The sequence below is a fragment of the Pseudophryne corroboree genome, chromosome 4, assembly GCF_028390025.1.
Source record: "Pseudophryne corroboree isolate aPseCor3 chromosome 4, aPseCor3.hap2, whole genome shotgun sequence".
Taxonomy (NCBI): domain Eukaryota; kingdom Metazoa; phylum Chordata; class Amphibia; order Anura; family Myobatrachidae; genus Pseudophryne; species Pseudophryne corroboree.
This window is the reverse complement of record NC_086447.1, coordinates 414207468-414225833: the sequence shown is the minus strand read 5'-3', so window position 1 is coordinate 414225833 and position 18366 is coordinate 414207468.

Sequence of the window (18366 nt, the reverse complement as noted above, 5' to 3'; positions counted from 1 at the left end):
CCTGATAAAAGCGCCGTCCAGGGAACGTTTGCTGGAGAGCATTGCTCTCGCAACCAAACTCCTCCACGATCACGGGTGGATTCTGAACCTTCCGAAATCTCATCTAGAGCCAACACGGAGGCTCCCATTCCTAGGAATGACACTGGACACTGAGTCACAAAAGGTGTTCCTTCCGTTGGAAAAGGCATTGGTAATCCAGTCGATGGTTCGGGATGTCCTGAAGCCTACCCGGGTGTCGGTGGATCGGTGCATTCGCCTTCTGGGGAAAATGGGCACTTCAATAAGTAAGGTTTCACGCAAAACCCTTCCAGCTTGATCTGTTGGACAAATGGTCCGGATCGCATCTTCACATGCACCAGAGGATCCGTCTGTCGACAAAGGCCAGGATCTCCCTTCTATGGTGGCTACAGTCTTCTCACCTCATCGCAGGACGGACTTTCGGAATTCAGAAGGGGATTCTGTTAACCACATACGCAAGCCTCAGAGGTGGGGAGCAGTCACCCAGGGGGTGCAGGTTCAGGGAAGATGGTCAAGTCAGGTAGTAATCCTTCCAATCAACATTCTGGAACTCAGGGCCATATACAATGCCCTTTTGCAGGCCTCGCATCTTCTTCAAGATCGGGCAATTCAGGTCCAGTCAGACAATGTGACGGCAGTAACGAACATAAACCGACAGGATGGAACAAAAAGCAGAGCAGCAATGTCAGCGGTGTCAAGAATTCTCCTCTGGGCAGAAAGAAACGCTGTGGCATTGTCAGCGGTCTTCATTTCGGGAGTAGACAACTGCAAAGCAGACTTCCTCAGCAGACACGACCTGCATCCGGCGGAGTGGGGCCTTCACCCGGAAGTGTTCAGGTGCTTGACAAGTCGATGGGGATACCACAGATTGACATGATGGCCTCTCATCTCAACAAGAAGCTCAGGCGGTATTGTTCCAGGTCGAGAGACTCACAGGCAGTGGCGGTGGACGCTCTGACGACTCCATGGGTCTATCAGATGGTGTACGTGTTTCCTCCACTTCCTCTAATCCCAAGAATTCTAAAATTAATAAAAAGGGTAAAGGTTCAAGCAATACTCATAAATCCGGACTGGCCAAGAAGGGCCTGGTACGCAGACCTCCTGGAGATGCTCCTCGAAGATCCATGGCCTCTACCTCTTCACGAGGATCTTCTGCTGCAACAGGGCCCGTTCATCTATCAAGACTTACCGCGGCTACGTTTGACGGCATGGAAGTTGAACGGCTGATTCTAGCCAGGAGAGGGATCCCTAATGAGGTTATCCCGACTATGATCCAAGCCAGGAAGGGGGTAACGTCTAAGCATTACCATTGTATTTGGAAGAAATACGTCTTTTGGTATGAGAGCAGAAATTATTCTGCGGTGGAATTTCATCTGGGACGTTTCCTGCTTTTTCTGCAGGCAGGCGTAGATGTGGGCCTGCGTCTGGGCTCCAGAAAAGTCCAGATTTCGTCCTTGTCCATTTTCTTTCAGAAACATTTGGCTTCTCTCCCTGAGGTCCAGACGTTCTTGAAAGGTGTTCTGCACATCCAACCTCCCTTTGTGCCTCCTACGGCACTTTGGGATCTCAATGTGGTGCTGCAGTTCCTCCAATCGAACTGGTTTGAGCCTTTACAGGAGGTAGATGTAAAATATCTTACGTGGAAGACCATCACACTGTTGGCCTTGGCTTCAGCAAGACGTGTGTCGGAGCTGGGGCTTTGTCTCACAAAAGTCCCTATTTAATTTTTCATGATGACAGAGCTGAACTCAGAACTCAACAGCAATTTCTTCCAAAAGTGGTGTCCGCATTTCACATCAACCAACCTATTGTGGTTCCAGTTGTCAGCAACACCTCTGCTACTTCAAAGTCTTTGGGTGATGTATGTTAACAGAACAGCTCGTCACAGAAAGACGGACTTGTTGTTTGCTCTTTATGATCCCAATAAGATTGGGTGTCCTTTTTCAAAGCAGACAATTGCACGCTGGATCAGACGTATATTCAGCATGCTTATTCCACGGCTAGTTTGCCGTGTCCAAAATCTGTACAGGCCCACTCTACTAGGTTGGTGGCTTCTCCTGGGCGGCTGCCCGGGGTGTCTCGGCTTTACAGCTCTGCCAAGCATCTACTTGGTCAGGTTCGAACACGTTTGCTAAGTTCTACAAGTTCGATACTTTGGCCTCTGAGGACCTTCACTTTGGTCAATCAGTTCTGCAGGAACCTCAGCACTCTCCCACCCAGTTTGGGAGCTTTGGTACATCCCCATGGTACTAAATGGACCCCAGTATCCTCTAGGAAGTAAGAGAGAATAGGATTTTAATTACCAACCGGTAAATACTTTTCTTGTAGTCCGTAGAGGATACTGGGCACCCGCCCAATGCTTCGGTCTTCCTGCACTGTTACTTGATTAAGTAATGTTGGTTCAGCCGTTGCTGTTCCTGTTTCAAGTTTGGTTAGCTTGGCTTTCCTCTTGTTGTGTGTGCTGGTTCGGAATCTCACTACTATCCTTATTTATACTTCTCTCGAAGTATGTCGTCTCCTCAGGCACAATTTCCTAGACTGAGTCTGGTAGGAGGGGCATAGAGGGAGGATCCAGCCCACACTATCAAATTCTTAAAGTGCCCATGGCTCCTAGTGGACCCGTCTATACCCCATGGTACTAAATGGACCCCAGTATCCTCTACGGACTTTGAGAAAAGGATTTACCGGTAGGTAATTAAAATCCTATTTTCTGCTTTTCACTTTAAAGCAACAGTACAGATCATTACAAGTTGCCAATACAGGGGGAGATGTACTAAGCAGTGATAATAGTGGAGAAGTGAGTCAGTGGAGAAGTTGCCCATGACAACCAATCAGCTGTTCTGTATAATTTTATAGTATGCAATTTATAAATGTTACGTCAATGCTGATTGGTTGCTATGGGCAACCTCTACACTGGCTCACTTTTCCACTCTTATCACTAATTAGTTCATCTCCCCCACAGTGACAAATAAAAGGATATGCTATGAAACAAACACATATAACAAAATGCATCAAAATCACATAAATATTAGATATTGTGTTGTTATATAATTGAACAATATCATAGTTTATTGGTGTTGGGGTAACAAAAACATTCACTAGCTTTTGTGTTTGTGGGGGGAGGGAGAAAAGCAACACTGAAGGTTAGGTGGGGAGAGGGAAGTCCAGATTTGGGGACAAGGGGACAAAGCAACTACAGTATTAATAAAATAATGTTATATGTGATAGCATATAAAGGACACTGTATAGTGTCAATTTGTGAGTGTGCATGAACCCTATAAAGTGTCTGTGTTTATATGGAACTATGGTGGTCATTCCGAGTTGATCGCAGCCAGCAACTTTTTGCTGCTGCTGCAATCAACTAGTACACGCCTATGGGGGAGTGTGTTTTAGCTTAGCAGGGCTGTGATCGCTTGTGCAGCCCTGCTAAGCTAAAAAAAAAATTGAGCGAAAGAAGACTAGGCTTATACCTACTAACCCTGTGCGACGATCCCTGCGATGCTGGAGCCGGCTTTGACGTCACACATCCGCCCTCCGTTCTCCTGGACACGCCTGCGTTTTCCTTACCACTCCCCGAAAACGTCAGCCAACGGTCCGGATCCGCCCTGGAACGCCTTCTTCCTGTCAATCCTCTTTGCGGACGGCTCTGCGACCGCTGCCATCGTTAGCCGCGACATAACCCGGCGACTCCTGTCGCCGGGCAACATCGCTCACGCGCACTGCCGCCGCCGCGCATGTGCATTCCGTACCTGTTCGCACTGCAGCAATAAACCGCTTCGTGCGAACGGGTCGGAATGACCCCCTATGTGTAGTGTCAGTGTTTATATAATGGACCCCTGTATGATGTCAGTGTTTATATAATGGACCCCTGTATGATGTCAGTGTTTATATAATGGACCCCTGTGTAGTCACAGTGTTTATATAATGAACCCCTGTGTAGTGTCAGTGTTTATTTAATGGACCCCTATGTAGTGTCAGTGTTTATATAATGGACCCCTGTATGGTGTCAGTGTTTATATAATGGACCCCTGTGTTGTATCAGTGTTTATATAATGGACCCCTGGTAGTGTCAGTGTTTATATAATGGACCCCTGTGTTGTGTCAGTGTTTATATAATGGACCCCTGTATGATGTCAGTGTTTATATAATGGACCCTTATGTAGTGTCAGTATTTATATAATGGACCCCTGTGTAGTGTCAGTGTTTATATAATGGACCTCCTGTATGGTGTCAGTGTTTATATAATGGGCCCCCTGTATGGTTTCAGTGTATATATAATGGACCCCTGTGTAGTCACAGTGTTTATATAATGAACCCCTGTGTAGTGTCGGTGTTTATTTAATGGACCCCTATGTAGTGTCAGTGTTTATATAATGGACCCCCTGTATGGTGTCAGTGTTTATATAATGGACCCCCTGTATGGTGTCATTGTTTATATAATGGACCCCTGGTAGTGTCAGTGTTTATATAATGGACACCTGTGTTGTGTCAGTGTTTATATAATGGACCCCTGTATGATGTCAGTGTTTATATAATGGACCCCTATGTAGTGTCAGTATTTATATAATGGACCCCTGTGTAGTGTCAGTGTTTATATAATGGACCTCCTGTATGGTGTCAGTGTTTATATAATGGACCCCCTGTATGGTTTCAGTGTATATATAATGGACCCCTGTGTAGTGTCAGTGTTTATATAATTGACACTCTGTATGGTGTCAGTGTTTATATAATGGACCCCAGTGTAGTGTCAGTGTTTACATAATGGACCCCTGTGTTGTGTCAATGTTTATACAATGGACCCCTGTATGGTGTCAGTGTTTATATAATGGACCCCTGGGTAGTGTCATTGTTTATATAATGGACCCTGTGTAGTGTAGGTGTTTATATAATGGACCCCTGTATGGTGTCAGTGTTTATATAATGGACCTCCTGTATGGTGTCAGTGTTTATATAATGGACCCCCTGTATGGTTTCAGTGTATATATAATGGACCCCTGTATGGTGTCAGTGTTTATATAATGGACCCCCTGTATGGTTTCAGTGTTTATATAATGGACCCCAGTGTAGTGTCAGTGTTTACATAATGGACCCCTGTGTTGTGTCAATGTTTATACAATGGACCCCTGTATGGTGTCAGTGTTTATATAATGGACCCCTGGGTAGTGTCATTGTTTATATAATGGACCCTGTGTAGTGTAGGTGTTTATATAATGGACCCCTGTATGGTGTCAGTGTTTATATAATGGACCCCTGTGTAGTGTCAGTGTTTATATAATGGACCCCTGTGTTGTGTCAGTGTTTATGTCAGTGTTTATATAATGGACCCCTGTGTAGTGTCAGTGTTTATATAATGGACCCCCTGTATGATGTCAGTGTTTATATAATGGACCCCCTGTATGGTGTCAGTGTTTATATAATGGACCCCTGTGTAGTGTCAGTGTTTATATAATGGACCCCCTGTATGATGTCAGTGTTTATATAATGGACCCCCTGTATGGTGTCAGTGTTTATATAATGGACCCCTGTGTAGTGTCAGTGTTTATATAATGGACCCCTGTGTAGTGTCAGTGTTTATATAATGGACCCCCTGTTTGATGTCAGTGTTTATATAGTGGACCCCTGTATGGTGTCAGTGTTTATATAATGGACCCCTGTGTAGTGTCAGTGTTTATATAATGGACCCCTGTGTAGTGTCAGTGTTTATATAATGGACCCCTGTATGATGTCAGTGTTTATATAATGGACCCCTGTGTAGTGTCAGTGTTTATATAATGGACCCCTGTGTAGTGTCAGTGTTTATATAATGGACCCCTGTGTAGTGTCAGTGTTTATATAATGGACCCCCTGTATGGTGTCAGTGTTTATATAATGGACCCCTGTGTAGTGTCAGTGTTTATATAATGGACCCCCTGTATGATGTCAGTGTTTATATAATGGACCCCTGTATGGTGTCAGTGTTTATATAATGGACCCCTGTGAAGTGTCAGTGTTTATATAATGGACCCCTGTGTAGTGTCAGTGTTTATATAATGGACCCCTGTATGATGTCAGTGTTTATATAATGGACCACTGTGTAGTGTCAGTGTTTATATAATGGACCCCTGTGTAGTGTCAGTGTTTATATAATGGACCCCTGTATGGTGTCAGTGTTTATATAATGGACCCCTGTATGGTGTCAGTGTTTATATAATGGACCCCCTGTGTTGTGTCCGTGTTTATATAAGGACCCCTGTATGGTGTCAGTGTTTATATAATGGACCCCTGTATGGTGTCAGTGTTTATATAATGGACCCCTGTGTTGTGTCAGTGTTTATATAATGGACCCCTGTATGGTGTCAGTGTTTATATAATGGACCCCTGTATGGTGTCAGTGTTTATATAATGGACCCCCTGTGTTGTGTCAGTGTTTATATAATGGACCCCTGTGTAGTGTCACTGTTTATATAATGGACCCCTGTGTAGTGAACCCTTTAACCCTAGTTACGTCACTGCCCTTTTCCTGTCATCCAATGTCTCCTTGTCACCCTCTATTACCCTATCACCCAATATCTCCCTGTCACCCACTATCTCTCTGTCACCCCTGCCTCCCCATTCACCCACTATTTCCATGTCACCCACTATCTCCCTGTCATCCTCTCCCAATCACCCACTATCTCACTGTCACTCCTGCCTCCCCAGTCACCCACTAACTCCCTGTACCTCACTATCTCTGTCACCCACTATCTCCTTGTCACCCTCTCACCATGTCACCCACTATCTCCCTGTAACCCACTATCTCCCTGTCACCCTCTCCTAGTCACCCACTATCTCCATGGGGAAGCGGGGGTGGGCACCAGCCAGAATATTGCCCAGGGCATCAAAGTAGTTAGGGCCGGCTCTGGGGAGATATAATCTGAGTTTGGCGCCCCTAACTTTCCAACACACTGGTTCAGTGGGTGACATTAGGCCCGGCAGAGTTCATGGGGCTGCAAGCGGCTGGGGTAACACAGACTCAGGGATCTCATTGATAGTGCAGACATATGGAAGTCTCGCTTTACCGCCCCTCCCGTGTTCTGTCTTATGTCTTTACTGTACTTTGTCACCCCCCTCTGTGTTCTGGCATTTTGTCACCCCCCTCTGTGTTCTGTCACTGTGTCACCCCCCTCTGTGTTCTGTCACTATGTCACCCCCCTTTGTGTTCTTTCACAGGGTCACCTCCCCCCCGTGTTCTGTCACTGTGTTACCCCCACTTCTGTGTGCTGTCACTGTGTCATCTCCCCCCCCCCGTGTTCTGTCACTGTGTCACCTCCCCCTCTGTGTTCTGTTGCGAATCTTGCGATGTCACCTCCCTTTGTTTTCTGTCACTGTGTTACCCCCCCTGTGTTCTGTCACTACAGTATGTCACCCCCGCTTTGTGTTCTGTCACTATGTCACCTCCCCCCCTCGTGTTCTGTCACTGTGTCACACCCAGTGCCAACGCTAGCCACTCAGCAACGTCTGCACAGCAGGGAGGCGCCGGGCTCCACAGGCGCTCTCCCCGCTCTGCTACTGTTACTTGCTGATGCGCTGTGTTGCTACGGGGCTGTTTCCTGGGATTTGGTTTCACCTGCCTGAGGCAGGTGAAACAAAATCCCTGATAAACCATGTCTCGGACCCAGCTTTCCGCAGCTAGTCGATGGCGTGATGCCACTGCGTGTGGGCAGGATCAGAGCGCCACATCTGTATTTGTAGGAGGGCGCAAAATTTAGAGTTTGCAAGAGGGCGCCGAACAGCCTAGCACCGGCCCTGGCTGCAACACACAATTATAATCCTCTGTGCAATACGCATGGTAGAACTCCGTACTATTACCTAACCCCACAGAAAAAAACAACAAAACAATCCAAAATAGTTTATTAAATGCCCCCTTGTTGGGATAATTCCAATATAAAGTTCACCGTAAAAGCCACACTCAAATCAAGGATCTCAAGCCTAGGGGCCTCCACCACCTGGAAGACATATTGTATGCTATTTTAGGTTAATATTACCCTATTGCCATTATAATTTCCTTTTCTCAATTCTATCTGGGTGACAAAACATATATATTCTCTTTGTATAATGAGCTGGCCTATGTAAGATTAACATTTTTTATTCAAATGACTGGTTATCTCTTGTTGCTCCCAGTCCAAAAGGCCCCAACAGCTTGTAAGGCTAAAGGGACCCCACAGTCCTTCATTCTGCCTTTGTTATAAAACATTGGTTTCCCTCCATAGGGAAAACACTGAACTATGACTTGTTCCATTACACTGCCGACCTACCAGGATGCGCCTGCCCCTCACCACTGTCCATGCACCTTGAGGCATGTTTCACTCATAATTGTACAGGGTTATACCCCCCTTGCAAACTCTGTTAAGAATTATTGATCCGCAGGGGTGTTTGAAAGGGGTTGGGTATGAGTTACCGATGGTCGGGATGCCGGCCTTCAGAATACCAATGCTGGCATCCGAACAACTGAAATCCCAACAGGAGTGAGCTACTTATGTTCTCCCCTCTACCCTACCCCTTAACCCTCCCTTCACGCAGCCTAACCCTATCCTTCCCCTTTGGTGCCTAACCTTAACCTCACCGTTGTTGCCTAAACCTAACCCCCTCTTTCCTGCAGCCTAAACCTAACCCTCCCCCTTAGTTCCTAAACCAAACCTCCCCCCCCCCCCCCGTGGTGCCTAACCCTAACCTCTCCCCTCCCACAGCCTACCCCTAACCTCCCGGGGTGACGCCTAAACCTAACCCCCCACCCTTGTCCCTAAACCTAACCCTCCCACTATACTCATGGTTGGGATGCCGGCTGTCAGGATTCTGGTGTTGGTGTCCTGACCTTTTCAGGGTTCCAGTGTCAGTATTCTGACAGGTGTCAGAATTCTGGCGTCGGTATTCTTGGCATCTTGACATTCTTCTGGCGTGGGCATCTTAAACAGATCCCGTTAGAAAGTACTCTGCATTTCAAAGCTATACATTTTGTATAAGGACTGAAAAATGGGTTGCTATGAAAATGTATTTAAAAGTTTCAAAGAAATATTCTACTTGTTTTAAAACTCTGAAGAAATGGTTTTACTCTGTAACACTGTGCATAAGCTACCACCCATTCTGTAATGACTATCTAATGGATTTTGTACTTCCAAATAAATACCAGTAAAGCACAAGGATTCAGATATGGTTTGTGCCAAATACTACATTACATTACGGAACTGCATCAGAGCTGAAATCATTCAAAACATCAGACTGCTGGATTATAAATATCAGTTTTACATGTTTGCAATAAATCTGATAGACCATAAGAAAAGAACCAAGTATAATATAGTTTTCTCTGACGTCCTAAGTGGATGCTGGGGACTCCGTCAGGACCATGGGGAATAGCGGCTCAAAAGTAAAAAGTAAAAAGTACAAAAGTAAAAGCTTTAGGATCAGGTGGTGTGCACTGGCTCCTCACCCTATGACCCTCCTCCAAGCCTCAGTTAGGTTTTTGTGCCCGGCCGAGAAGGGTGCAATCTAGGTGGCTCTCCTAAAGAGCTGCTTAGAGTAAAAGTTTTATTAGGTTTTTTATTTTCAGTGAGTCCTGCTGGCAACAGGCTCACTGCAACGAGGGACTTAGGGGAGAAGAAGTGAACTCACCTGCGTGCAGGATGGATTGGCTTCTTAGGCTACTGGACACTAGCTCCAGAGGGACGATCACAGGTACAGCCTGGATGGGTCACCGGAGCCGCGCCGCCGACCCCCTTGCAGATGCTGAAGAGAGAAGAGGTCCAGAAATCGGCGGGTGAAGACTTCTCAGTCTTCATGAGGTAGCGCACAGCACTGCAGCTGTGCGCCATTGCTCTCAGCACACTTCACACCAACGGTCACTGAGGGTGCAGGGCGCTGGGGGGGGCGCCCTGGGCAGCAATGAAAATACCTATACTGGCTAAAAATACATCACATATAGCCTCTGGGGCTATATGGATGTATTTAACCCCTGCCAGGTTGTCAGAAAAACGGGAGAAGAAGCCCGCCGAAAAGGGGGCGGGGCCTATTCTCCTCAGCACACAGCGCCATTTTCCCTCACAGAACTGCTGGTGGGAAGGCTCCCAGGCTCTCCCCTGCACTGCACTACAGAAACAGGGTTAAAACAGAGAGGGGGGCACTTATTTGGCGATATGATTATATATTAAGATGCTATAAGGGGAAAACACTTATATAAAGGTTGTCCCTGTATAATTATAGCGTTTTGGTGTGTGCTGGCAAACTCTCCCTCTGTCTCCCCAAAGGGCTAGTGGGGTCCTGTCCTCTATCAGAGCATTCCCTGTGTGTGTGCTGGGTGTCGGTACGTGTGTGTCGACATGTATGAGGACGATGTTGGTGAGGAGGCGGAGCAATTGCCTGTAATGGTGATGTCACTCTCTAGGGAGTCGACACCGGAATGGATGGCGTATTTAGGGAATTACGTGATAATGTCAACACGCTGCAAGGTCGGTTGACGACATGAGACGGCCGGCAAACAAATTAGTACCTGTCCAGGCGTCTCAAACACCGTCAGGGGCTTTAAAACGCCCATTTACCTCAGTCGGTCGACACAGACACAGACAGGGACACTGACTCCAGTGTCGACGGTGAAGAAACAAACGTATTTTCCTTTAGGGCCACACGTTACATGTTAAGGGCAATGAAGGAGGTGTTACATATTTCTGATACTACAAGTACCACAAAAAAGGGTATTATGTGGGGTGTGAAAAAACTACCTGTAGTTTTTCCTGAATCAGATAAATTAAATGAAGTGTGTGATGATGCGTGGGTTTCCCCCGATAGAAAATTATTGGCGGTATACCCTTTCCCGCCAGAAGTTATGGCGCGTTGGGAAACATCCCTTAGGGTGGATAAGGCGCTCACACGCTTATCAAAACAAGTGGCGTTACCGTCTCCAGATACGGCCGCCCTCAAAGAGCCAACTGATAGGAGGCTGGAAAATATCCTAAACAGTATATACACACATACTGGTGTTATACTGCGACCAGCGATCACCTCAGCCTGGATGGGCAGCGCTGGGGTGGCTTGGTCGGATTCCCTGACTGAAAATATTGATACCCTTGACAGGGACAGTATTTTATTGACTATAGAGCATTTAAAGGATGCATTTCTATATATGCGAGATGCACAGAGGGATATTTGCACTCTGGCATCAAGAGTAAGTGCGATGTCCATATCTGCCAGAAGATGTTTATGGACACGACAGTGGTCAGGTGATGCAGATTCCAAACGGCACATGGAAGTATTGCCGTATAAAGGGGAGGAGTTATTTGGGGTCGGTCAATCGGACCTGGTGGCCACGGCAACAGCTGGAAAATCCACCTTTTTTTACCCCAAGTCACATCTCAGCAGAAAAAGACATCGTCTTTTCAGCCTCAGTCCTTTCGTCCCCATAAGGGCAAGCGGGCAAAAGGCCAGTCATATCTGCCCAGGGATAGAGGAAAGGGAAGAAGACTGCAGCAGGCAGCCCATTCCCAGGAACAGAAGCCCTCCACCGCTTCTGCCAAGTCCTCAGCATGACGCTGGGGCCGTACAAACAGGTGCGGTGGGGGGTCGTCTCAAGAGTTTCAGCACGCAGTGGGCTCACTCGCAAGTGGACCCCTGGATCCTACAAGTAGTATCCCAGGGGTACAGATTGGAAATTCGAGACGTCTCCCCCTTGCAGGTTCCTGAAGTTTGCTTTACCAACGTCTCCCTCCGACAGGGAGGCAGTATTGGAAACAATTCACAAGCTGTATTCCCAGCAGGTGATAATCAAAGTACCCCTCCTACAACAAGGAAAGGGGTATTATTCCACACTATATTGTGGTACTGAAGCCAGATGGCTCGGTGAGACCTATTCTAAATCTGAAATATTTGAACACTTACATACAAAGGTTCAAATCAAGATGGAGTCACTCAGAGCAGTGATAGCGAACCAGGAAGAAGGGGACTATATGGTGTCCCTGGACATCAGGGATGCTTACCTCCATGTCCCAATTTGCCCTTCTCACCAAGGGTACCTCAGGTTCGTGGTACAGAACTGTCACTATCAGTTTCAGACGCTGCCGTTTGGATTGTCCACGGCACCCCGGGTCTTTACCAAGGTAATGGCCGAAATGATGATTCTTCTTCAAAGAAAATGGACGATCGCCTGATAAGGGCAAGGTCCAGAGAACAGTTGGAGGTCGGAGTAGCACTATCTCAAGTAGTTCTACGACAGCACGGGTGGATTCTAAATATTCCAGAATCGCAGCTGTTTCCGACGACACGTCTACTGTTCCTAGGGATGATTCTGGACACAGTCCAGAAAAGGGTGTTTCTCCCGGAGAAGAAAGCCAGGGAGTTATCCAAGCTAGTCAGGAACCTCCTAAAACCAGGAAAAGTGTCAGTGCATCATTGCACAAGGGTCCTGGGAAAAATGGTGGCTTATTACGAAGCGATTCCATTCGGCAGATTTCACGCAAGAACTTTTCAGTGGGATCTGCTGGAAAAATGGTCCGGATCGCATCTTCAGATGCATCAGCGGATAACCCTGTCTCCAAGGACAAGGGTGTTTCTTCTGCGGTGGCTGCAGAGTGCTCATCTACTAAAGGGCCGCAGATTCGGCATTCAGGACTGGGTCCTGGTAACCACGGATGCCAGCCTGAGAGGCTGGGGAGCAGTCACACAGGGAAAAAATTTCCAGGGAGTGTGATCAAGTCTGGAGACTTCTCTCCACATAAATATACTGGAGCTAAGGACAATTTACAATGCTCTAAGCTTAGCAAGACCTCTGCTTCAAGGTCAGCCGGTATTGATCCAGTGGGACAACATCACGGCAGTCGCCCACGTAAACAGACAGGGCGGCACAAGAAGCAGGAGGGCAATGGCAGAAACTGCAAGGATTCTTCGCTGGGCGGAAAATCATGTGTTAGCACTGTCAGCAGTGTTCATTCCGGGAGTGGAAAACTGGGAAGCAAACTTCCTCAGCAGGCACGACCTCCACCCGGGAAAGTGGGGACTTCATCGGGAAGTCTTCCACATGATTGTGAACCGTTGGGAAAGACCAAAGGTGGACATGATAGCGTCCCGCCTGAACAAAAAACTGGACAGGTATTGCGCCAGGTCAAGAGACCCTCAGGCAATAGCTGTGGACGTTCTGGTAACACCGTGGGTGTACCAGTCGGTGTATGTGTTCCCTCCTCTGCTTCTCATACCCAAGGTACTGAGAATTATAAGACGTAGAGGAGTAAGAACTATACTCGTGGCTCCGGATTGGCCAAGAAGGACTTGGTACCCGGAACTTCAAGAAATGCTCACAGAGGACTCATGGCCTCTGCCGCTAAGAAGGGACTTGCTTCAGCAAGTACCATGTCTGGTGCCTCCAGTGGCACTGTGGGATCTCAACGTAGTTCTGGGATTCCTCAAATCACATTGGTTTAAACCGCTCAAATCTGTGGATTTGAAATATCTCACATGGAAAGTGACCATGCTGTTGGCCCTGGCCTTGGCCAGGCGAGTGTCAGAATTGGCGGCTTTGTCTCACAAAAGCCCATATCTGATTGTCCATTCGGACAGGGCAGAGCTGCGGACTCGTCCCCAGTTTCTCCCTAAGGTGGTGTCAGCGTTTCACCTGAACCAGCTTATTGTGGTACCTGCGGCTACTAGGGACTTGGAGGACTCCAAGTTGCTAGATGTTGTCAGGGCCCTGAAAATATAGGTTTCCAGGACGGCTGGAGTCAGGAAAACTGACTTGCTGTTATCCTGTATGCACCCAACAAACTGGGTGCTCTTGCTTCTAAGCAGACGATTGCTAGTTGGATGTGTAGTACAATTCAGCTTGCACATTCTGTGGCAGGCCTGCCACAGCCAAAATATGTAAATGCCCATTCCACAAGGAAGGTGGGCTCATCTTGGGCGGCTGCCTGAGGGGTCTCGGCTTTACAACTTTGCCGAGCTGCTACTTGGTCAGGGGCAAACACGTTGAAAAATTCTACAAATTTGATACCCTGGCTGAGGAGGACCTGGAGTTCTCTCATTCGATGCTGCAGAGTCATCCGCACTCTCCCGCCCGTTTGGGAGCTTTGGTATAATCCCCATGGTCCTGACGGAGTCCCCAGCATCCACTTAGGACGTCAGAGAAAATAAGAATTTACTTACCGATAATTCTATTTCTCGTAGTCCGTAGTGGATGCTGGGCGCCCATCCCAAGTGCGGATTGTCTGCAATACTTGTACATAGTTATTGTTACAAAAATCGGGTTATTATTGTTGTGAGCCATCTTTTCAGAGGCTCCGCTGTTATCATGCTGTTAACTGGGTTCAGATCACAGGTTGTACAGTGTGATTGGTGTGGCTGGTATGAGTCTTACCCGGGATTCAAAATCCTTCCTTATTGTGTACGCTCGTCCGGGCACAGTATCCTAACTGAGGCTTGGAGGAGGGTCATAGGGGGAGGAGCCAGTGCACACCACCTGATCCTAAAGCTTTTACTTTTGTGCCCTGTCTCCTGCGGAGCCGCTATTCCCCATGGTCCTGACGGAGTCCCCAGCATCCACTACGGACTACGAGAAATAGAATTATCGGTAAGTAAATTCTTATTATTTATTATATAAAGAAACAATATAACTAGAAGATTGTAATCACAAAGGGAAAAGATCCCATTGAGCAGTTAGAGTTCTCTGGTGTCCTCTCTGCTTTCCAGGGATTTTCACGGGTATGGGTCATTAGGTCGACAAGATTTAGGTCGTCAGTCATTAGGTCGACCACTATTGATCGACATGCACTAGGTCGACATGGTCATTAGGTCAACATGAACAAGGTCGACATGGAAAAAGGTCGACATGAGGTTTTTTTTTTACTTTTTTGTGTCGTTTTCTTCGTAAAGTGACGGGGAACCCCAATTAGTGCACCGTGTCCCCTCACATGGCTTACTTCACTCGCCATGCTTCTGGGAAGGTGCCTCACTCCACTACCGCTGCGCTCGGCACAGGTTACCGTTCCAAACTGTAGTCCATGTGGATCGTAAAGTATGAAAAAGTTCAAAAAATTTTAAAAAAAAAATTAAAAACTCATGTTGACCTTTTTCTATGTCAACCTGATGACCATGTCGACCTAATGACCATGTCGACCCAGTGCATGTCGACCAATAGTGGTCAACCTAATGACTGTCGACCTAAGTCTTGTCGAACTAATGACCGTAAGCCATTTTTACTGAGTTGCAGTAATGTCAGGCCAGGTTACACATGTTACATCTGAGCCATATGCAAAAGTAATTACAAACCAGTTAGCTGTTTATGGGGGTCATTCCGAGTTGATTGCTAGCTGCCTATGTTCGCTGCGTAGTGATCAGTGAAAAAAAACAGCTAATTTGCGCTTGCGTATGCACCGCAATGCGCACGCACGTCATACGGGTACAAAGTCCATAGTGGTTTTGCACTGGTTCTAGCGACGATTCCAATCGCACAGCCGGCTGCAAAGAGATTGACAGAAAGAGGGCGTTTCTGGGTGTCAACTGACAATTTTCAGGGAGTGCTTAGAAAAACGCAGGCGTGGCAGAAAAAATGCAGGCGTGGCTGGGCGTTCACTGGGCGGGTGTGTGACGTCAAAAGCCGTCCATCCGTCATTAGAATCAACGCACACGAAGAGTAACTACAGGGCTGGTCTTGTTTTACGCAAAAAGATTTTGCAGGCGCTCTGCTGCACAAGCGTTCGCACTTCTGCAAAGCGAAAATACACTCCCCAGTCAGTGGTGACAATGCGTTTGCACGGCTGCTAAAAACTGCTAGCGAGCGATCAACTCGAAATGACCCCCTATATCCTCAATGTTTACACATGTAACACGATGTCAAATAATATTGGGTAGATCAATTAATTCACAATGAAGAAAAAATAACATAAACAGTGTGGAGTACTTAATTATAATGTGAAAGACTCTGGCTTAGATCATGGAGGGACAACTTCTAGGTATTCCAGGGTCACATAAGAAGGCATTTCCAAAATTGGCAAAAAAAAAGTTTTTGCACAGAATGAATAGTAAAAAAACCAAACACTGTTTTTATTGGTCATGTAGTGCTAACATTACCTTACTCGTGCCCATGCTGGTGAAATACGTGTGAGGGCTACCAGACCAAAAGATTGAGCAAGGGTCACTCCTTGTGTGGAAGCAGTACGCAGATCTGAGCATCAGCACTGATAGGTGGCAGGACTACCATTGGCGTTTCTATAATGGGTGCAGTGCATGCGGTGCACACGGGCCCCTGGGTCCAGGGGGGACCGCACACATTGCACCCATATTTTAGTACTCACCTCTCCGGAGTCCAGCGTCGGCATGCACACTTTAATTTTTTTCTCCGGAACATGGTGGGCGCCATGTTTCCGGAGACCTACACATGCGCAGTAGGTTCCGGAGCAGTGTCGGAGCCTAGAGCGCCGTGGAGAGGAGGGGGCCCACCTGGAGTCTGCACATGGGCCCCCTCCTCGCTTAATGCGCCCCTGAGGACTACCCTATCAGTCCCACTTAGATGGGAGACTGATGTGGCTGCATACACACAAGATCAGCCACACCTCGCTAATATAAGGGGCTGGCCCTCAGATGGTGGGGCTAACCTTGTTCCCAGCACTGGGCCAGTCTTCCTACATTGATTAAAATGGTCAGGAGTTTGGCCAGGGGAATAGTTATTATTGGTCCGGGCAGCGGTAGGCCCATTAGTCCCCAGGGGCCCTGGCTGTAGTGCACCTGCTGCACCACTGGTAGTTTTGCCCCTGAAGGGCTCTGTTACACTTTACCCTCAGTGAGCCTGAAAAAAAACAAAGGAATGAGAAAACTAATGTCTTCTAATGGGATCCGGTCTGAAGATCGACACTGTCTAGGTCGATGATGTTTAGGTCGACCACTACAGGTCAACAGTCACTAGGTCGACAGGGTAGGAAGGTCGATAGGGTTTCTAGGTCGACATGTGCTAGGTCGACAGGTCAAAAGGTTGAGTTTTCAAATTTTTTTCTTTTTTTTTTACTTTTTCATACTTAACGATCCACGTGGACTACGATTGGAACGGTAATCTGTGCCAAGCAAAGCAGGAGCGGAGTGAGGCACCTTGCAGAAACCGACACCAAGAAAAAATCCCTGTCACCCACTATCTCTCTGTCACCCCTGCCTCCCCATTCACCCACTATTTCCATGTCACCCACTATCTCCCTATCACCCTCTCCCAGTCACCCACTATCTCACTGTCTCTCCTGCCTCCCCAGTCACCCACTAACTCCCTGTACCTCACTATCTCTGTCACCCACTATCTCCTTGTCACCCTCTCACCATGTCACCCACTATCTCCCTGTAACCCACTATCTCCCTGTCACCCTCTCCTAGTCACCCACTATCTCCATGGGGAAGCGGGGGTGGGCACCAGCCAGAATATTGCCCAGGGCATCAAAGTAGTTAGGGTCGGCTCTGGGGAGATATAATCTGAGTTTGGCGCCCCTAACTTTCCAACACACTGGTTCAGTGGGTGACATTAGGCCCGGCAGAGTTCATGGGGCTGCAAGCGGCTGGGGTAACACAGACTCAGGGATCTCATTGATAGTGCAGACATATGGAAGTCTCGCTTTACCCCCCCTCCCGTGTTCTGTCTTCTGTCTTTACTGTACTTTGTCACCCCCCTCTGTGTTCTGGCATTTTGTCACCCCCCTCTGTGTTCTGTCACTGTGTCACCCCCCTCTGTGTTCTGTCACTATGTCACCCCCCTTTGTGTTCTGTCACAGGGTCACCTCCCCCCGTGTTCTGTCACTGTGTTACCCCCACTTCTGTGTGCTGTCACTGTGTCACCTCCCCCCCGTGTTCTGTCACTGTGTCACCTCCCCCTCTGTGTTCTGTTACGATGTCGCCTCCCTTTGTTTTCTGTCACTGTGTTACCCCCCTGTGTTCTGTCACTACAGTATGTCACCCCCGCTTTGTGTTCTGTCACTGTGTCACCTCCCCCCCTCGTGTTCTGTCACTGTGTCACACCCAGTGCCAACGCTAGCCGCTCAGCAACGTCTGCACAGCAGGGAGGCGCCGGGCTCAACAGGCACTCTCCCCGCTCTGCTACTGTACCTGTCACGATCCGGGTATCTGGACGCCATTACTTACCCTTCAGATGCCTCCTAAGGCTGGCTCAGCGTTCCAGGACCGGATCCCACTGTTCCTGAGTTTCCACATGCAGAATGTCAGAGTGATGATTTCATCAGCCGCGGCCTCCGCTGTGCCCGCGTGGTTAAATGTGCGCTTGTCAGTCTGGCGTCTCCTGTCTCCTGTGGCCGGCGTCGCCATTACTGTTTCAATTCTCACATGGATTACAAACCAAACTTCCCTCCAAGTGTCTGCATGGGCGCAGCCATC